Source organism: Bubalus bubalis, chromosome 15 (assembly GCF_019923935.1).
Source record: "Bubalus bubalis isolate 160015118507 breed Murrah chromosome 15, NDDB_SH_1, whole genome shotgun sequence".
NCBI classification, from domain to species: Eukaryota; Metazoa; Chordata; class Mammalia; order Artiodactyla; family Bovidae; genus Bubalus; species Bubalus bubalis.
In genome coordinates this window covers 37,894,826-37,917,143 of record NC_059171.1, presented here as the reverse complement: position 1 = coordinate 37,917,143, position 22,318 = coordinate 37,894,826, and the positions used below count along the sequence as shown (strand labels likewise).

Sequence of the window (22,318 nt, the reverse complement as noted above, 5' to 3'; positions counted from 1 at the left end):
CAGAATGAATACTGTTTAGTTGTTACGGAACGAGAGACCCCTGCTCTTGTGTTTTAGAGGGAGAGACGGTGGTGAGTACACACATGATGGATGGAATTCAAAAGCACAATCAAGGCTATCAGCAAACCTGTCTGGATTGGGTAGATTTGGACTTTTTACCTTCTATTGCCTTTTTCTTTCTGATAATCTGTTTAACCTATGGACTTCCCTGGTAGCTCAGGTGGGAAAGAATCCACCTGCAATGCAGGAGACCTGGGTTCGATCCCTGGGTTGGAAAGATCCCCTGGAGAAGGGAATGGCAACCCACTCTGGTATTCTTGTCTGGAGAATTCCATGGACAGAGGAGCCTGGCAGGCTATGGTCCATGGGGTCGCAAAGAGTCGAACATGACTGAGTGACTAATACTTTCACTTCACTTTCTTTTAACCTGCATTTCTGGGATTCAATATTTGGGACTATGAATGTGACAGAACCACCATGGAAACATACGTATCTTTGTAGGATCATGGTTGATGGAGTAGGAACTGAGGCTTATAGAGTTTGCCATCATCCCCATCTCTATCCTTGACTCCCCATCATTCAGAGAGAAAGTGAGAGAGATGAGGATGAGAGCCATGGGTCTCAATCACTCCACCATTAGGACTTTCTAAAATCATAAAAGAAACTGCAATAGAGTGGAAACTCAGTGCTTGAAAGCTAAGTGTAAGCAGATAGATGGCTTTTTGAAGGTCCTGGGGATCCTGGAGAGTGGGGGGCTGGGGTGATGCAAGCTGGGCTCAGGCTGCAGGGCCCAGTGATCATGTGACATATCTTTGTTGTTGCTGTTGTTGTTGAGTTGCTAAGTCGTGTCTGACTCTTTTGCTACTTCATGGACTATAGCCTGCCAGGCTCCTCTGTCCATGGGATTCTCCAGGCAAGAATACTGAAGTAGGCTGCCATTTTCTTCTCCAGGGGATCTTCCCGACCCAGGGATCAAACCTGCGTCTCCTGCATTAGCAGGCAGATTCTTTACCTTAAAGAGCTTCAAGTTCCACAGTTTTAAAAAGCAGACACCATCCTCAATGAACATTTGCCCTATTTCTATACTGTACATTCCTGAATAACCTTTGAAGCTCTATTTATTTCAAAGGAGATAGTTTTTTTTTTTTTGACCCAGTTAATATCACTGATTATGGATATTCTAGCTGCTACATAAATGAATCTCTACTGAGTCCAATTTGTGGGATCCAAGAGCAATTTGTGGATCAATCAGGAATTATATGGGGCTTGGCTGGTTTTGTGAAAATAGTTATAACACAACAGTGAAAGAAATCAATAAAGATTTATTAAGGTTTTGCTTCCTTTGCATAGGTTTAAAAATAAGTTCTGACCCATTAAAAAGGCTTTTAATATTTTTGGAGTTGAAATATCACACTTCACTGTCTCTGATTCTTTTCCTGAGTTGACCCTTCACAGCAATTAAATATCTTTTTCCTGAATAGCTGTGACTTTGTCTGGCTTCGGCTGCCAGGCTTTGTTCGCTTCTTTAGGTGACAACACCTGAATTCTGTGCCAAGGTGCACATGCCCTCGTAGACAATGTGCTTTCCCCTACTTATATTATCTTTCTGCAACAGAGAAAAAAATATATAACATTTAAGCTTTGCAAATACCATTTGGAGGCTCATTTGATACTCTTTACAAGTAGGCAATTAAAGAACTTGCCTGAAAAATCGGATTTTTAATATATGTAAGGAAAAATTAACAGCTTCTACTTATTCAACATCCACTGCTTGCCAGATTCTTTTTAACTTGGAGCCTCACCAAGACAGCTGAAGAACGGATGCTTTCAAATTGTGGTGCTGAGAAGATCCTTGGACTACAAGGAGATCAAACCAGTCAATCCCAAAGGAAATTCAATCCTGAATATCCATTGGAAGGACTGATGCTGAAGCTGAATCTCCAAAACTCTGGCCACCTGATGTGAAGAGCTGACTCACTGGAAAAGACCCTGATGCTGGGAAAAACTGAAGGCAGGAGAAGGGGGCAGCAGAGGATGAGATAGCATCACTGACTCAGTGGACATGAATCTGAGCAAACTCTGGGAGATAGTGAAGGACAGGGGAGCCTGGAGTGCTACAGTCCATGGGTTCACAAGAGTTGGACAACAATTATTTACCTAGAAAGACTGTTACATTTCACTTATTCTTCATAGGATTGTTGTGAGCTACAGGTAGGTGTAGAAGATTGTATCAGTGGCCACAAGTCTACCCCTCCCAGTATCTTCATTCCTTGCACTGTGACTTTGTAGCTCCTTCCAGTGATGAAAAATGTTTATTTCTAAACCCTTAATTTCTGGCAAGCCTTTGGGTTAGGTTTGGGCTGGCCTTTGTCTCATGGAATGCAGTGCAAGCAACAGAGTATCAGTTCTGAACCAAGACTATAGCTTTGCATGTCTCGGCTCTCACTCCTGGAACTTTGCTGATGCTCCCTGTGAATAAGTCCAGACCAGGCTGTTGAATGAGACACACGTAGCCTCACTGTCCCCCAGTAGTCAGTCAATTGCCAGAAGCTGAGATTGGAAGCTGACTATAGACACATATGTGAACCCAACTGAAACCAAAAGAACTGAGTCATGACAAACATAAACCCAGACAGTTCAGGAGCTAAGTAAATGGTTGTTGTTTTAAGCTGTTAAACTGGGAGTGCTTTGTTATGCAGCAAAGCGAACTGATAAAACAGGCATTATTCTCATCATTGTACTAAAGAGAGGTACAGAAAGGTTAGTAACTTGTGCAAGGTCACTTAGCCAGTAAAGTGGGAAAGCTATCAAGTATTACATCTGTCTCATGGGCCTACACTCTTAGTTCCATTGTGCTAACTCTTTTGATACAAATGAAAACGCCTACCTTAAGTGCCTCCTACAGGCTCTGTGTTGGGCTAGATATATTTCCTACATTTAGGAAACTTAAAATCTCCATTTTGTTTTTCACTAAGCAAACTGCAATGTGATACTTTTGTCCATTCTAGTGCTTTCATCTCAAATATATTTTAAATTTATTTTTCACCTTTTAAACCAGATCAAATGCAACCACCTCTCAGAAACCTTCCTTGTGTCCAAGACAGAATTAGAGTTTCCCACCTGTGGTTGATTGCAAAAATAACCACCATTACTCACTCCTTCCTTTATCCTCACCCTTTGTGATATGACTTTTCATATCATATAAAGGAGATAAAATCTACTTCCCTATCCCTTGAATCTAGACTGGACTTACGACTAACTTTGGGCAATAAATGTGGCAGCCATGCATGATATGGTTTCAGTTTTGAGATGAAGCCTAAGAGGCCTTGCTTACTTGCATTCATTTTATAGGTGACCCTAATGCATCATGTGAACAAAAGTAGGCTAGCCCTGCTGAAGGGTGAGAAACCATACTGACCAGCAGTCCATCAGCTAGGTTGTCCCACTGAGGCCACTAGACATGTGAGGACCCAGCCAAGATCAGCAAAGCCAAACCACAGTTAACACTGCTGTATGTGGTGGCCAGCTGAGACCAGAGGAACTGCTCAGCTGAATCCAGCCTAAATTGCCAGTTGCAGAATCAAAAGCTAAATAATCAGGTCATATTAAGCCACTAAATTTGTTATGAAGAAAAAAGATGATAGATACAGATCCCTTTGTACTTATCTAGCATTTTTAACCTTATTTTTAGAATAGCACACGTATTTGATAAAACTTCAATCAATTAACGAATAAATGATTAAATATTCAATTACACTGAGATAAGATTTTTCAAACAAAACAGAAGTCTATTTTTAACTCCTAGCTCCCCTGGTTGTGAGACAGAGCCATATTCACAGGGCCTGATACTTACCAGGGGCGCTCAATAAATGTTAGCTCTCATTGATCCTGTATGTGAACTGAAATGCCAAACAAAACAAAAGCCAGAGCAAGCATTGTAGCACTGAGGCACGCAGGAGATTTTTCTCCTGAACCCTTTCAAAATCAGGACAAACTCTCCTGGTGTTTGTGAGGTGGAGATCTAGGGCAAGGGACATTCTTTTCCCCCCCTGAATATTGGCAAGCTTCTTTCTCTTCGAAAGTAGACACTTTTAAAATGATCAGAGCTACTCAAGTCACCCAGTTTCAAAGAGTAGGAGAATTATGCGATAGAAAGACCATCACAAGAGGCATTCCCCCTGTCTTAAGGCTAATGGTTCTTCACTTTGGTTGCACAGTAGAAACACCTGGGAAATTTTTAAAAATGCCTCTAGACAATAGGTTTAATTAGTTTGGGGTATATTCTGCACACAGGGACTTTTAAAAAAAAGTCCTGGATTGACTTTATTGAATTAGTCAAAGTTGAGAACCACTATTCAATCCCTCCCCAGAGTGCTTCTACTGGTCAAGTGATTATTATTGGATTTTTAAAAAAATAATTTATTTATTTTAATTGGAGGATAATTACAACATTGTGATGATTTTTGCCATACATCAACATGAATCGGCCACAGGTATACATGTATCCCCCATCTGAATTTTTGTTTCTTTATTTATGGCTGCACTGGGTCTTTGTTGCACACAGGCTTTTTCTAGTTGCAGTGAGTGGGGGCTATTCTTCAGTTGCAGTGCTCGGGCTTCTCAGTGCAGTGGCTTCTCCTGTTGTGCAGCATGATCTCTAGAGCACGAGGGCTCAGCAGCTGTGGTGCGTGGGTTCAGCTGCCCCGTGGCATGTGGAATCTTTCTGGAGCAGGGATTGAACCAGTGTCCCCTGCATTGGCAGGCAGATTCTTAACCACAAGACCACTAGGGAAGTCTCTGGATTTAACTTTCAAGGAAGACCTAAGTAAACTTTCTTTTCTATATGCCTCTAATCAAAACACAGCACTGAGACCCATAGCTAGAACATAATAATTTCTTATAATGGACAATGACTGACTCAAAAGGAATTAAGGAACAATTATTGGATGAGTAACTTCCTGATGATGAACTCAACAAGCATAATATGAACACTTGGCATGGTCTTAAACGTCTCCAAGGCCTTAAGTATAATTGGGTATTCAAAATTTTATTGCCCTAAATTAAAGCACCACATAACACTATAAATTATATTAAATAAAAAATTCAAACTAAATTACTTTGAAGCATGCATGCATGCTCAGTAGCTCAGTCATGTCCGACTCTTTTCAACCCCAGGGACTGCAGCTCGCCAGCCTCCTCTGTCCATGGGATTCTCCAAGCAAGAATACTGGAGTGGTTTGCCATCTCCTCCTCCAGGAGATCTTCCTGAGCCAAGGGATTAAACCCCCATCTCCTGTGTCTCCTGCATTGGCAGGCAGATTCTTTACCACTAGTACCACCTGGGAAGCAAGCACATTAACCTAAAATCTTTGTTTGAAAATGTACCTTATATGAATAACAATTTATCACAAATTAAGGTATAATTTAATGTTTAATATGATTTTGAGTTCAGATTCAATGTGGTATTTCAAAAACCTGTGGTCTTTTCTTCTTAATGTGTAAGTGGCTCTCACATGGCAACAGCATTATTTTTAAGGACTTTTTTGAGGGTGGGGTGCGGGGCACAAAAGTGCTAGAAAATGATAGATAAATAATAACTTATGCTATAAACTATACAATGTGTGCAAACTGCTTCAGTACCAAAATTTTATCCTCAATAAATTCCATAGTTGTAATTACAAATAAACCTCCAGCACATATTCAGAGAGTCAGAATTTTTCTAAGCCATGGTTTTCAGGAGGGAAAAATCTGGTTTGACTCTGATTTCACAGAAATGGAAAATGAGGTCCAGAGAGTTTAACAAGTCAAGCAAAGCCCCCAGTACCCAATGGCTGGAACTCAAGCCCAGGAAGTCTGAGCTACCAACCTCTCATGTCTCTGGAGACAGGCACAGGGAAGATAACAGCCCCATGGTCACTGCGGCTGGCTGGGACTGACCTCTGTTAACAGGTGGCTGTGTTGCTAGAGGACCTTGGCAAAAGGAGAATTAGTTATCACTTTCTATCCCATTTCTTCTTATGACAAAAAGGCTGGGGCCAACTCTAGCCATTTACTACATTAGGTATAAATATAGTTACTGTACTCTTTCTATTCTATTATTAAATTCTTACATTAACATGGTACATGTGTTATAATTAATAAACCAATGTTGGTACACTATTATTAACTAAAGTCCATATTTAATTCTCAGAAAGATCCCCTGGAGAAGGAAATGGCAACCCACTTCAATATTCTTGCCTGAGAAATCCCATGGGCAGAGGAGTCTGGCAGGCTACAGTCCATGGGGTCACAAAAGAGTCAGACATGACTTAGCTAAACAACAACAATACTTAGTTCAGATTTCCTTAGTTTTTTACCTAATGTCCCTTTTTCGGGTTTGTTTCTGGATCCAATGGATTATCGAAAAAGCAAGACAGCTCCAGAAAAACATCTATTTCTGCTTTATTGACTATGCCAAAGCCTTTGACTATGTGGATCACCACAAACTCTTGAAAATTCCTGGAAAAAAAAAAAAAAAAACTTGAAAATTCTTCGAGATGGGAATACCAGACACCTGACCTGCCTCTTGAGAAATCTGTATGGTCAGGAAGCAACTGTTAGAACTAGACATGGAACAACACTGGTTCCAAATAGGAAAGGAGTATGTCAAGGCTGTATGTTGTCACCCTGCTTATTTAACTTATATGCAGAGTACATCATGAGAAACACTGGGCTGGATGAAGCACAAGCTGGAATCAAGATTGCCAGGAGAAATATCAATAAGCTCAGATATGCAGATGACACCACCCTTATGGCAGAAAGTGAAGAGGAACTAAAAAGCCTCTTGATTAAAGTGAAAGAGGAGGGTGAAAATGTGGCTTAAAGCTCAACATTCAGAAAACGAAGATCATGGCATCTGGTCCCATCACTTCATGGCAAATAGATGGAGAAACAGTGGAAACAGTGACAGACTTTATTTTTGGGGCTCCAAAATCACTGCAGATGGTGACTGCAGCCATGAAATTAAAAGACGCTTACTCCTTGGAAGGCAAGTTATGACCAACCTAGAGAGCATATTAAAAAGCAGAGACATTACTTTGCCAACAAAGATCTATCTAGTCAAGGCTATGGTTTTTCCAGTAGTCATGTATGGATGTGAGAGTTGGACTATAAAGAAAGCTGAGCACTGAAGAATTGATGCTTTTGAACGGTGGTGTTGGAGAAGACTCTTGAGAGTGTCTTGGACTGCAAGGAGATCCAACCAGTCCATCCTAAAGGAAATCAGTCCTGAATATTCATTGGAAGGACTGATGCTGAAGCTGAAACTCCAATACTTTGGCCACCTGATGCAAAGAACTGACTCACTAGAAAAGACCCTGATGCTGGGAAAAATTGAAGACAGGAGGAGAAGGGGACGACAGAGGATGAGATGGTTGGATGGCATCACTGAATCAATGGACATGAGTTGAGTAAACTCTGGGAGTTGGTGATGGACAGGGAGGCCTGGCGTGCTGCAGTCCATGGGGTCACAAAGAGCTGGACATGACTGAGTGACTGAACTGAACAGGATCCGATCCAGGATCACACATTACATTTAGTTTCTTCTATTTTTCATTAGTTCAACTGTGTGTTGGGACGTGTGTGGGGGATAGAATATCTCTCCTATTTAGCCAATTAAGGGCAATATCCTACAAATTACTGTTCTCAAATGCCTTAATCTAAAAGAAAAGGGCATATGTTAAAGAAGTAATCTAGAGTTTTAACTATGAGAAAAATACTGCAGTTAAGAGGGAGTTTAGGTTAAAAAATTTTTGACACTTGGAGGGACCGAGAAACATGATCTCTGACTTCAACATGGATTAACAGTCTAAAAAGTAAGGAATGGGGCAGGGGAGTGTGAGAGTTCAGAGTAATAAAAGACAGTTCATATAGAATTATAGTAATGCAGAAGAAAGGAATATTGTGAAATATACTATACTTTAGGGAACTCTGCATTTGTAAAATCCATAGAAACGCAGTCATAATCTTCTTGCCAATATTTGTATAAAAAGTTTTCCAAACAAGACTGATTCATCTTACTCTGAAATGAATTGTTAGATCACAACAGAGCATGTTAAAGAGTTTGCATCCCTTATAGAAATGCCAAACATTCACTCTGCCTGACGCTGTACTATAAATAGGGAAATCCAAATGCTAAAAATGTTCTTCGAGTTGCCAAACATAGATCTTTAGCATCCATTTCCTACTACAAATGACTCATCTTTTCAAAGTTTGAAAATGAAAGCTAGTTACAATTCACAGAGAAATGGTGTAGCATACATTGATAAAAAGACAAAGATATTTCATTTATGTGTATTTCTTTTTCCTTAGATCATATCTATTGAAATCTTTCTTCAGAATTTTAAGAGGTTTTATTAAAGAGTAGTTACTCCCATGAGAACTGGATTTTTAAATTAAAAACTAGAATAGCCAAGTAACATGAATATTATTAGAAAATAATAATGCTGACTTAAATCACATTGAAATTCATTAGCTTCATTTGGATATAATAGATGTAAAATGTATTAACTGTAATAAAATAAGTTAATAATGAAGTCATAATATGAAAACTAATAAGTTCACCAAAGAGATGGTACAAATGAAGCCCCAGTGTCCAAGAATACAAGGAAATTAAACTCTAAGAAATTTTACTTGATTAAGAAAAATAGGACTCTTGGGAAGAAAGCATCCTTAGTTGTAAAGAAAATAATAAAACAGGGAAGTGCCACTGATTTATGATGGGTATTTCAAGATAGTGTATGTCTCTCTGTATATCTTACAATAAGAAAAGAGAACATAAATAGTATAGGGATTTGTGTAGCACACTTGAGGTTAGGTTGAAGAGGTAACTGCTGATTTTTACTGAGAGCTGGGACAAGAAGCTACAGGAGATGCTCATTTGATGTGGGTTGAGTAAGGCAGGCCAAGAGTGGATTCACACTTTCTTCTAACCAACTGACTGTATCACTGGACTTTAATCTTCCTTCTGCATCTCACTAGACCTCATATTATCCAATTACCAGTCATTTACCGGAGGATGGCTAGATTCCTTTTAAACTGAATACAAATAATTATTGCAACCTCTTTTCCTGGCTTTATTAAAGGCTTTTTCACCTGTTTTGACTTGTCTAGTGACACTTGAGCAAAGTTCTCCAGGAGATATCTTAATTATTTAAACATTTTATGGTACACAAGAAAGAAGTGACTTAAATAAAATTACTCAATTTTAGGTAAGTTATTATTCAAGACTATATATGTCATATTCATTTAAATACAAACTTTAAAAATCCTATTTTGATTTTTCCTATTTAATAAGGGATGTGCTATTTAATTAACTTCACGTTCAGTATCTAATAAAATACATGACTTGAAGACAAATATTTGAAAAAGCATACTGGTATATAACTGATTTGGAATGAAACATATGAGTTTAAAACTATGTTCTTATATCAAACTTGAAAATAATTGTTTTCATTAACATATATCTGGGTATCTTACATGTTGAACAAAAACAATCAAGCTACGATAATTTTTGTGTTTACTTATAAAACAATGAGATAAGACAAAATGTCTTAGGTGGCAGTTTGTAAGCATCTCTCTGCAATTAATACATATTTTGACTTGTCTGTGTAGTCAGTTTATCCAGAGGAGTGTGATGATATATAAAAGGATATGAATAATGTTTGTTTCTAATAAACAGAAAGCCAAATTGCATGCGATTCTCATTACTTTTTCTTTTTTTAACATTGAACTTTGTATTGGACAGATATCCTAATAGGCTAACATAAAACTTACCCAAATACATTAAGATATTTAAGATTTACAAGAAGTGTAATTCAACAGATGGGCTTCCCAGGTGGCTCAGTGGGTAAAGAATCCACCTGCAATGCAGGAAATGCAGGTTCTATCCCTGGGTTGGGAAGATCCCCTGGAGAAGGAAACGGCAACCCACTCCAGTATTCTTGCCTGGGAAACCCCATGGACAGAGGAGCCTGGTGGGCTACAGTCCATGGGGTCACAAGAGAGTCAGATACGACTTAGCGACTAAAACACCACCACCACCAGAATTCAACAAACACCCATGTAACCATTACCCAGTTGAAAATAAAACGTGGCCAACACTGTGAGAAGCATGTAAGAGTTTTGACCAGATGACTACAGCTTATAACGTCACAACAATGCCTCTATGCTTCTCATCTCACTAATCAGCCACCCATGAGATGTATAAAAGCCACCATCTGTCAAGGTACAGGATCCACCCAGTGAAGAAGTGCAGAGGAAGAAGGACAGCAACCACGTCTGGTCTTTCTCCCAGTGCTGCTGGGTGATGCTGTGCAGGACAGCTCATCCGACAACCTCGGGACACGGGGCCTGGAAGCCTGGGTTTACTGTGAAGCATTAATCACACCCACTTTGAATTCTGCAAGAACAGAGCTTACAAATTCTTCCCCCAACATAAACACCAAGAGACAAGGGGTGGACAGTTCCCAAACCAGCAACGTCACACGCGCTGTGTGTAGTTCTGCTGGCTGGCACGTGTGTTCAGAGACCCCAAAGGGACGTGACCGTCCCTGTCACAGTCCCTGACAGTCCTTGCCACAGCAAGCTCTGCTGTGACACAGAAGCCACCTGGGGTGGCGCGCACAGAGCCCTAAGGCTTAGACTCCTGCAGGTGGCCCTCCCACCAGTGCTGCCGGCCCTCACTGTCTGTGGGACCTTGAAGTTACTCACCCTCTCTGAGCTTCAGTTTCCTCTTCAGTAACACAGGAATCATCCTAATAGTAGTAGTAGAGGAATCGGGCAGAATAAATGATTTAATATTTGCAAAGAGCTATAAAGACCCACACCTGCCTCATGGCACATACAATATAGTGCTTGTTAAGTAGAATCTTTAAGTGTTTACTTCAACTTCCTTCTATTGGTATATGTCTCCTTTCGTAACAGACAAAGATGACACACAACATTGGTGAGAACAAGATTCCTGTGTGCCTCGCTGTGAGACGCCAGGCCTGACTCCCTACAAGGATACAGACGAGGCTAGGCCGGGCGGTGCTCTTCTGGAGGTGCAGACACTGACTTCCTGGTGGGCTGGGGTCAGCTGTGATGGAAGCCTGGCTGTCACTCACACACGCTTATGATCAGGCCTCATGTACCGTTACCAGGGATTCCAGCAGAAGAGGAACAAGGAGGCAGAACGAGAGGCAGGGCTGCCAGAATCACAGGTGAGGCAGCAACTGCCCTACAAACTGCATCTTCTGCATCTCTCAGGGCTTGCCCAGCCCTCCCAGTTAGCAGCGCCTCCCAGGAGCCCCTGTGGGAGTAGTAGGAAATAGCCCTATCTCTGCCTTACTTCCTTCAGAGTCCTTAACTCAGTTGTTAAAAATAATAAAACAGAACTTCCCAGGGGATCCACTGGATAGGAATCCACCTGCCAACGCAGGACACACGGGTTTGATCCCTGGTCTGGGAAGATCCCACATGACCTGGGACAGCCGAGCCCGTGTTCACAGCTCGCTACTGACCTGTGCTCTACAATAAGAGAAGTCACCTCAATGAGAAGCCTGCACAGGATAACACAGAGTAGTCCCCACTTGCTGCAACTAGAGAAAGCGTGAGAGCAGCCACGAAGACCAGGGCAACCAAAAAATAAATAAACAGATAATGATAAAATAAAAACTACTTTTAAAACAGACAAAATAAAAGTACCCTTGACGAATGGAGGGAAATAGTTTAGTAACACCTTGATTCATTTTTCTTGATGTCTCTGGCATTTCCTTGAAAACAGCATCATATAAATATATTTAACATATTTTTAAATGGTTAATAAATTCAACTTTATAAAGATTGTCAAATATGTTTTAAGGGGATACATATTTCTTTAGAAGAAAACCAAAGCAGATAATGTACATGAATGATGTCCCAAGTGGTAGAGTAAAAGAGCTCCATGAGGTGTGTAAGACTAATCCTTATATAAACTGCATAAAAAGCCGAGATGGGTATGTCATTTAATAGTCATTAGATGACAGTCATCTAATAGCTGATTGCATACTGATGTCATCATAACGATAACTTTAGAAATAGCATAGTTTATATCATGAAGGAAATGGCAACCCATTCCGGTAGTTCTTGCTTGGAAAATCCCATGGTCAGAGGAGCCTGGTGGGCTACAGTCCATGGGGTCTCAAAGAGTCAGACACAACTGAGCATGCGCACACACACACACACAGTTCTTACCTAAAAAGATGCAGGGAGTTCTTCTTACAGATACCAGCCGAGACTGGGGAATATGACAAATCTCTCTCTGATATAAGAACACGCGGCCATGAATACGGCTGGGGGTGGCCGCACGCATCTGCTCTCAGGCCCACCCTGGACCAGCTCTCATGCTGTGTTTGTGAACATACAGCCTGCAGCCTGGCAACACCTTTCTCTGTTCTGGTAAGAAACACACACGCACACACATACACACCCTGAGACCCCACACACCTGGGGCTGTGATCAGGGTGGCAGGGGAGCGGAGTGAACGCAGAGCCTTTAAGAAGCACAAACCCCAAGCCTTGGTCTGGGTTTACATTTCCGCCAGCTCGGTTTCCAGTGCAGCGTTTGCGCACTGCTTTGAACCTTGGCTTTTACAGTTGTTGTTGCCTTTAAAGTTCTGGAGCATTCTGAGCATGGCGTCTTCTAGCACTGTCTCTGGCAGGGCACGTCTTACCTCAAGGCACATCTTTGAGTTTGTCTTTTTTTCTCGTATCTCAGGCAGCCCCTACTTGTTTCTGTGAGTCATCCCATGACACGCACGGGTTATTTTCCACTGATTTCGACATCTGAATGCTAATATGCAGGGAGCAATCTCAAAGCAGGTCTAGTGTGTTTAGAAGGTAATTCTCACCTTTCATGATTTTAATTTCTGTTACTACAGTATCTAGAAAGGCAGGCTGCTATCTTAATGACTTCTTCCATGTGAGACATGCGAAATGCAATGTGAAGAAGTCACTTCGAGGAAAACTATCTCCCCACATTATGACTTGCATCTACAGTCATGGAGGCTATTAGAATTTATATAGATATATTTTAAAAAGCTCTAAGCTGATATACTGCTCAGGATTTTGAGATTTCCCACTGCTCTGTGCTGTTGCATTCTGTATGCACAGCACAGATTCCTGGCAACCCTATTACAGTGAATAAACAATGTCTTCTCTGTCAGATCAGAGAATGAATAGTATCACACAATTCTCCTCTAATGTACAGCCTCCACTTCCTCGATCCAGCCCCTTCAGAAGAAAACAGGCAGAATAAGGACTGGGGAGGAAGGCATTCTTCTCACCCTGTCAATCTGGAACGGCATTCTAGCCGGCTCGGGACGAAGTAATGTCAACTCTCTATCAACTGCTAAACAGAGAAAGTTGACAAGTTTATTTTCTTTTAAATTGGATCATAGATTTTTGCATTTCTAAGTGTGCATGCCCATGAACATCTTTCTCGAAGGAAGGAGGCAGTTCATCAGCTATAATCTCAGGGCTTGGCCAAAACAGCTTTTAGCTACAGACTCAGCAGCAACCGGGGAACTTCAGAGAAATGACACAGCAATTTGTGTTAAAATATTGGCAGCTAATTCATGAATGCTGGAGCTCACTAGGAAATTCAGCTACCTCTGTGAACATTTTTATTCCCACTAAGCTCATGATTCACAAAGAAAATGCCTAGAGTTACTTCCCTGAAATATACTGTATGATGCTGAGAGATTTCTCTTTAGTGTGTCTGTCTCATATTCACTCTCTCTATTTCTCTCTCTCACATACACACACACATACACACAAACACCCCTTCCCCTCCCCCAAAAGAGGCATTAAGAATATAATCTTCCCAACAAGAAAATTCATTCACAAGGCATTTATCAGCAGCCAACGATTTACTTAGTAGGTATCTTTATAAACGGATTTCTTTAAAATCTTCCATATTCCTAAGTCTTAGTTGGCTAAAAATACCATGATTCAGGTTTCCCCCACCTCGTGATGTGAAACAGCATAAATCTTATTTTAACCCCTAAAAGGAATTACCCAACTCTTCCCTCTTAAAAGGAGAAATGCTATTTTTACAATCAGACCACACTGCCTTCTGCTTTCATGAATATCTGAGAGACACTGAAAAGCAGAAAAAAAAATACAGCTTCCCCTTTCTCCCACACATTCTGAGTCCAGCTCAATGGGCTCCCAGACTCTGCTGGCATTCTCCTGGTAACACATTCACAAGAGACCGCAGGAGATCCCAGTAGCACGGCTTGCTTTCCTCTGGCCCCCTCTCCTTCTCTCTCGCCTATCACTCGAGGTTTGTAGACGAAACAATTAAGCCTTTGTGCACTCCCACTGCAAACTGCAAATTCTAATGATGCGCCCCCATCACGGGTACAATGGTAATATTTACCTTGGAGAAATGTCCGTCCAAATAAGTATTCAAAATGCTGGCGAAATGTATTGCCTTTGAAATGTTGTGGTGTTGAATGTTCTCTCTTCTGTCTTGGCCTATAACCAAAGAGAAAGAAAGTTAGCAAAAAAAAAAAAAAAGATGGATAAAGACTGTGACAGATGCTGGTCTAGTTCACTGGAAAAATCCAAACCTAGAGCTTTATATTCCTTCTTGAACAAAGCAAACTACAAAGAAGAGACAAAACTACACACAGTAGTGAATGAATAAAAAAAAAAGGCCTCCAAATAGCAGCCAAGTCAATGTGTAATCAAATACACACCAATTTCCTCGCTCTTTCCTGATGTGTCCCCATTTTACAACAAAGCCATCTATGTGTTATTGGAGTGATATTAAAATTCAAATAACTGTTGTCTGAACTTGAGATAAAACAGATGATTTATTTGAAGAGAGTATTTATGCTTCGAGGTAAGGTAAGCTGTGATTAATTGTGAAAATGTCTTACTAAAAGCAGAATCTTTGGTGCAGCATGAACAAGGCAGGCTGAATGACATGCAGATCTAGTCCCGAGTGTTCTTTCATCTGCTCCACTGTGAAAATGGCGAAGATGTGCAGGAATGGAGGAGACCGCAGGGATGACTTCAGTTCATCTCACATCCATGGCTCTGCTCTATGGCCAGTGCCCTGCCTTTCCTCCACCCCACTTTCCTCTCCAATTCTCTTCCCACCGTCTAATAAACATCTCCTGCACTGAACCTCTATTTTTACAGAAGACACCATGATAAAAGTATTAAGAGAGGGAGGATGGGAGAAGGATGAAATGAATGAATAAATGAATCTCCAAGGAGAATATCCTAGAAGTTGACTAAGATTCAGAACGGCTTGATTATTTAACAGACTAAGGTACAATTCCTGATTTAAAATCTAAAAAATTGAATACAACATGAGCCTTCTAGATTTGCTTCCGGTGATGTTCTTTTATTAGAACCACACATAATCGCTTAGACTGAGACTTTCTGTTTTCCATAGCAGAATCAGCAGATTATTTATACTATCTTTAGGTACATCTATTGTTTCCCTGATAGTTACCAAGTAAGAATCGGCTGACTTTTCCTTGCCGCTGCATTTAGCTACATTATTTTTTTCCTTAAAAAAAAAAAAAGAAAAAAGAAAGTCTAAAAAGATTAGAATAAGTCACACAGTCAAGGGCTGTTGTTCTCCAACTCAACTCCAGGTCTTTCCACTGTCAATCAAGCAAACAGAGAGGGCAGGGCTTCACTAGGTGAAGCGCTTGACAGAAAAGAGCCATCTTTCAATCTTTCATTAGATTTCAAATCAAACCCTCCTCCTGAGCTCCTGCCATACAGATATATTTAGATACAGATTCCAACTGCAAACCTCTCCACTCTCCCATGTTGTCACTGTCAATCCCAGAGAACTCTCTTGAGTTCATTAGTGATATGAGCAAAATTTACTATCTAAAGCAAACTGCTACATTAAAAAAATAAAATGAAAAGAACAAACATGCTTCTTAAAAAGCCAAATCTTACTAATATGTACGGGAGTTAACTGGCTTGCGTATGCTATCTGTATTACTAGACAGGAGTTGCTGCTGCTAGTGCCGCTAAGTCGCGTCAGTCGTGTCCGACTCTGTGTGACCCCATAGATGGCAGCCCACCAGGCTCCCTCGTCCCTGGATTCTCCAGGCAAGAACACTGGAGTGGGTTGCCATTTCCTTCTCCAATGCATGAAAGTGAAACGTGAAAGTGAAGTCGCTCAGTCGTGTCCGACTCTTCGTGACCCCATGGACTGCAGCCTACCAGGCTCCTCCGTCCATGGGATTTTCCAGGCAAGAGTACTGGAGTGGGGTGCCATTGCCTTCTCCGAGACAGGAGTAAGGAGTCTGATTTTAAAACTGAACACATTATTTGGCCGCTAATTTAATCACATAAAAGTGGTACATAATTTTGCATTTTCAGAACATGCATTTCACCAGTTAGAAACATTCCAGGAAACAAGGTAATCAAGACAGTGTGGTACAGGCACAGGATAGACATCTAGACCAACAGAACAGAATTCAGCATCCAGGAATAAACCCGCATATCTATGGCCAATTCATTTTTGTCAAAGATGCCAAGACTATTCAATACGGAAAGAATAGTCTTTCCAATGAAAGATTTTGGGGCAACTGGATAGCTCCATGCCAAAGAATGAAGTTGGATCCTCAACTCAGACTGCATAGAAAAGTTAACTCAAAATGGATCAAATGCCTAAATTTAACAGCTAAAACTACAAAACTCTTAGAAGAAGACATAAGGGTAAGTCTTTATGAGCTCAGATTTGGCACTGGTATTTTAGATGTAATACCAAAAGCACAAGTAATTAAAGAAAAATAGATAATTTAAGCTTCCTCTAAATCAAAAACATTTTTTATGTTTTAAAGGATACGATCAAGAAAGTGAAAAGACGACCCAAAGAATGAAAAAATACATGTGCAAATCATATCTGATAAAGCAGCGGTCCCCAACCTCTTTTTGGCATCATGGACAGGTTTTATGAAAGACAGTATTTCCACAGATGTGGGAGGGGGATGGTTCAACCAGTAATGTGAGTGATGGTGAGAAACAGATGACACTTAACTGTTCCCGTCGCTCACTTCCTGCTGTGTGGCCTGCTTCCTAACCTGCGAAGGTCTGGTCTATGGCCCAGAGGTTGGGGACCTTTTATCTAGAATATACAAAGAAGTCTTATAATTCAATGATGAAAAGACAAACAACCCAACCAAAAAAAGGCAAAGGATCTGAGTAGACATTTCTCCAAATGGGGCTTCCCTGGTGGCTCAGTAGTAAAGAATCCGCCTGTCAATACAAGAAACGCAGGTCCAATCCCAGGGTCGGGAAGATCCCCTGGAGGAGGAAATGGCACCCTGCTCCAATATTCTTGCCTGAAAAATCCCTTGGTCAGAGGAGCCTGAGGGGCTACAGTCCATGGGACTGCAAAGAGTCAGACACAACTGAAGCAACTGAACACAGCACAGGGCAAACCCAAGTGTAATTTTTGCTGGACTCACTGGAGTTGTTGCACTAAAGCAGGATCACCCAGCTCCACTGAAAACTATCACAGTCTGACTGAGACAACCTGAATATACTTCTGTGTGGACCAAGGTTTCCTTCAGGTCCCATCTCAGACCGTGACTATCTCTGAGTGTGGATAGCAGCTAATTACCGCAAACGATGACTGATCTAGTCAAACAGAAATCCTATCTTTTCCACGCTGACTTCTTTTTTCTGCTAAATGGAATTTCAGGGTTTCTGAAACCAGGTATCTACTCAACTATGACTGCCCCCCACCCCGCCCCACCACCGCACACACTAAATCAGCAGAAGCCAAGCTCAGCACTTCTTCTCCACCAGCTTCTCTGACAGATAGTTCTCATGGGGACTCTAACCAGGGTCTTAACATGGATGAGGTCATTCATAAGATGCTCCAACAAATGGACTCTGGGAATTCATGTTGGGTTTTTTTTCCTTTTGTCTTTTTAATTGGAGGATAATTGCTTTACAATATTGTGTTGGCCTCTACCATACATCAACATGAATCAGCCACAGGTATACATATGTCCCCTCCCTCCTGAACCCCTCTCATCCCCCACCCCATCGCACCCCTCTAGGTGTCACAGAGCAGTGGGTTGAGCTCCCTGTGTCACAGGGCAAATTCCCACTTGCTATCTATTTTACATATGGCAAAACGTATACATTTCCACACTCTTTTCTCAGCTCGACCCACCCTCTCTTTTCCCCACTGTGTCCACAAGTCTGTACTCTAGGTCTGCGTCTCCATTGCTGCCCTGAAAATAGGTTCATCAGCACCATCTTTCTAGATTAGATATGCATGCGTTAAGACACAATATTTGTCTTTCTCTCTCTGACTTAGTTCACTCTGTATAATAGGCTCCAGGTTCACCCACCTCATTAGGACTGACTTGAATTTTTGTGACTAACCTGAAGGCTCATTCTAGCTAAAGCCTCTTAGAGGAGCTAAAATAGAATTTGGATTCTGGGCCACTGCGACCCCCAAGAGATTGGTTAAACACTTGAGAGATGGCCTGGCCCAGCTGCCATTGCTGAAAGGAGGTTTAGGGAGAGGAACACTTCTTGAAAACTATGCCCTACGGCCCCTCCTAGGGCAGCAGTGATGATACTGTTAGCAAACCTTGCGATCTGGGTAGATAAATACTGGGATCTGGTAGTACAGATCTGAGCAACTCAACTCCAAATTCAAGCTTGACAGGCCAGACCTCTAGTCAATATGAGACTAGATTCAAGGAGCTCCTTTATAAGGAGACGTTTACTCAAGGAGTTTAATGAATAATTCTCAAATTTAAAAGAAATTTAAAGGTGACCTATAAATCCAACCTCAATTGATACTTGAACCCTTTCTCCAATGTCTGTAACTTCTAGCTCGTGAGTGCAATGTCAAAATATACTCGGCTAAAAATAGAAGTTAAATGCTCTAAGCAATGAATCACGGTGTCTAAGATACAATAATCACTCAATATTTATTCACTGTTTGAGTGAGTTTTTAAAAATCAGAGCAGACTCCAGGATATTACAGTAATGAAGCTGCTCTCACTTGCAGTCCCTGAAGACAGAAAAAGGAGTAGGACTGTAGGTCTCTCACAATGGACGTATTACCATGGCAAAATAGCTCATGTGCAAATGCCAGCTAAGTAAACACTAGCCTATCCATGTTCTAGTGGAAATAAGGGCGTCCCTGGTATCTCAATGGTAAAGAATCTGCCTGCCAATTAAGGAGATGTGGATTTGATCCCTGGGTCAGTAAGATCCCCTGGTGAAGGAAATGGCAATGCACTCTAGTATTCTTACCTAGGAAATCCCATAGACAAAGGAGTCTGGCGGGCTACAGTCCGTGGGGTCCCAAAGAGTTGGACATGACTTAGTGATTAAACAACAGCAGCAAAATGGAAATAAACCAATAAACAAAACCTCAACATGCTATTCCAGCTTATCATAGATTCCCTCCCATAATGAAAGGTGTCTAGGGGCTTCCCTGGTGGCTCAGTAGTGAATCATCCATCTGCTAATGCAGGAGACATGGGTTTGATCCCTAGTCTGGGAAGATCCCACATGCCCTGGAGCGATTAAGCCCTTGCACCCCAACCATTGAGCCCACACAGTCTAGAGCCCGTGCTCCTTAACAAAAGAAGCCCTCACACTGCAATGAAGAGTAGCCCCCACTTGCTGCAACTAGAGAAAATCCCACACAGCAATGAAGACACAGCATAGCCAAAAAATAAATAAATCAAAAGAAAGGCTTGAGAAGGAATCCCTTTCTGTATCTGGAAAGCACTGTTAGGTTTGAGCTAGGGGTAAGGAAGGCTTGTGGCTGTAGACTAGTTTGAGTCCTGGTTCTAATTTCTAGGGTTATGCAGGACAAGTCCAGTACTGTTCTACAGGGCAACATCTAAAATACTTAAAGACACATATTTAAAGAAATCCCTGTTCTCCTGCCTTTGAGTGTCCCCTTCTCTATTTCAAAGAGTGTAGTTTTGAGTATCATCTAGCGTGACTCACTCCCTTGGTTCGCTCCCTGGAAAAGGGAATGGCCACCCACTCCAGGATGCTTGCCTAGAGAATTCCATGGAGAGAGGAGCTTGGTGGGTTACAGTCCATAGGGTCACAAAGGGTCGGACATGACTGAGTGACTAACACTTTCATTTTTCGCATGACTCACTCCCTTGGTGGCTCAGACAGTAAAGAATCTGCCGACAATACAGGGAACCTGGATTCGATCCCTGGGTAGGGAAGATCCCCTGGAGGAGGGCATGGCAACCCACTCTAGTACTCTTGCCCAGAGAATCCCATGGACACAGGAACCTGGCTGGTTACAGTCCATGGGATCGCAAAAAGTCTGACCTGACTGAGTGACTAACCCTTTCGCCCGTTAGCATGACCCAAAGAGAACAAAGGCTGCAAAGAGAAAGGAGCTGAGCCCTGGCCAGGCCTGCTCACGAGAGCAGAGTAGGCAGAGAGCCCAATCCAGCTGCAAAACGCAACTCAGGAACCAAACACAACATCTGATGGACAAGGTAACCTCGATCTGATTTAGGAAATCATCCTCATCTGGGTTTCAGGGACGGTGGGAGGGGAATTCTCAGGACCCAGCTATCACAGGGAGGGCAGAGCTCTCAGTAAGGAGCAACAAGCCGGGGAATCAGGAAGGTGCCTGCTACCGTCCTTGAGGTCCAGTCGTGGCTACAGAATCTTGCCACTGGGCAAGGAGGCAGGGTAAGAGGCACAATTCTTGGCAAGATCATGATAGATCATGGTATCCAAAGTAGATTATGAGTTCCAGACACTGAGACAGATGGGAAGAGAAAGAGTTAAACTTAGAAGATCCAGCAGTGAGTCTCCTGGGAAACTGGAGTCATGCCTGGGATACCGGATCTTACATCTGGATGGTAAGGAAGGCTACTTGGAATGTAGCGGTGGTCATCCCAGTGGTCAGCATTGAGGCAGTACCATTCTCAGCAGGGGAGATCAAAATTCAACCAACATTCAGTCAGCACTGAGCAAGACGACTGTGGGCAAGACTTAGAACATGATGGGTGGAAGCCTTACACACTGTGGGTAGGCTTAAACATCTTAAGTATTTCCTGCTATAGGGAGAACAATTTAAAAGCATCAATTCTTTGGCACTCAGCCTCTTTTATGGTCCAACTTTCACATCTGTACAAGACTACTAGAAAAACCATAGCTTTGACAGATTAGGTTTTCTAAATAAAAGTGTAGTATCTGGACTGACACATGTAAGAGTCCTGTGCTCCTCTTCACGGGTGCAGTGCTAATTCATCTGGAGAATTGCCTTCAAATAAGAGAATGTCAAAAACTGAAAGACTCAGCCCCCAGCATGTCTCCTCCTACCTTCTCTGTGTCCTCCCAACTTGGTCCTCTTCATGTATCTCCCCCGCCCCAGGGGACTAAAGATCTCTCTTTACTGCCTTTTTGCAAGTTAATTGGTGGCAGTGGTAGTGAGGTGCTATTGACATCCCTGTGCTATATCTGCCTTAGATTTGGGTCACTGTGTTCAATGTCAAGATGCTTTCCAATTCTGTTTCCTTCATTTGTTATTATATTAGGCATCTCACACAGTTTTGGGCCGTGCATATTTCTAGTGTTTTACCCAAATGAGTCCTCATGTTTCCTAGAACAGGATTAGGTTCAAATTGCTGTTGTTGTTTAGCTGCTAAGTTGTATCTGATTCTTCGCAACCCCATGGACTCTAGCCTGCCAGGCTCCTTTGCCCATGGGGTTTCCCAGGCAAGAATACTGGAGTGGGTTGCCATTCCCTTCTCCAGGGGATCTTCCTGACCCAGGGATCCAACCTGTGTCTCCTGCTTTGCAGGCAGGCTCTTTACCGCTGAGCCATCGGGGAAGCCCTAGGTTCAAATAACAGAAACTGTGAATATTGGAAAAACATAACTTATGATGCTTCCTTCCCCTGCATTCTTATTTTCCTTGGGCTGCACTTCTCTTGTTAAGCTCCCTCACGTTTTCTGGCCATTTTTCTTGCTGGTTCTCCCAGCTGTCTCATCTTTTCCACCCCGCCCCCCTCACCTCAGACTGCTTTAGCTCACACTTCCAGCCTTCCTGGTATTTACCATGTTAACACTTCTAGTCGTCACACCATCTGATGTCTCTTGCTTCATTTTCACACAATCTAACAGCTGAAATCCCTAGTGTATGCAAAGCAACAGTCCATTAAGAAAAGAGTGTTTTCTGGGATTTTGTTTTCCTTACTGAGAACAAAAAAAATGGAAAAGGCAAGAAAGAGTGGTTCACAGAGATGTCAAAGAGAG

At 41.9% G+C, this 22,318-nt stretch overlaps 1 protein-coding gene across 11 annotated transcripts in view; it reads right to left on the bottom strand.

Annotated features, from left to right (window-relative positions):
- Positions 1–22,318, bottom strand: part of PAG1 (phosphoprotein membrane anchor with glycosphingolipid microdomains 1) — a 153,606-nt gene that overhangs the window by 47,495 nt on the left and 83,793 nt on the right. For 6 of the 11 annotated variants that reach the window (XM_044928648.2, XM_044928652.2, XM_044928647.2 and 3 more), the window contains one exon: positions 14,440–14,537. The gene's annotated coding sequence lies outside the window, so the exon portion shown is untranslated. Of the gene's footprint in view, positions 1–10,749; positions 10,794–14,439; positions 14,538–17,079; positions 17,167–22,318 lie in introns of all 11 variants that reach the window. The other 5 variants (XM_044928649.2, XM_044928650.2, XM_044928651.2 and 2 more) reach the window with 3 other exon arrangements.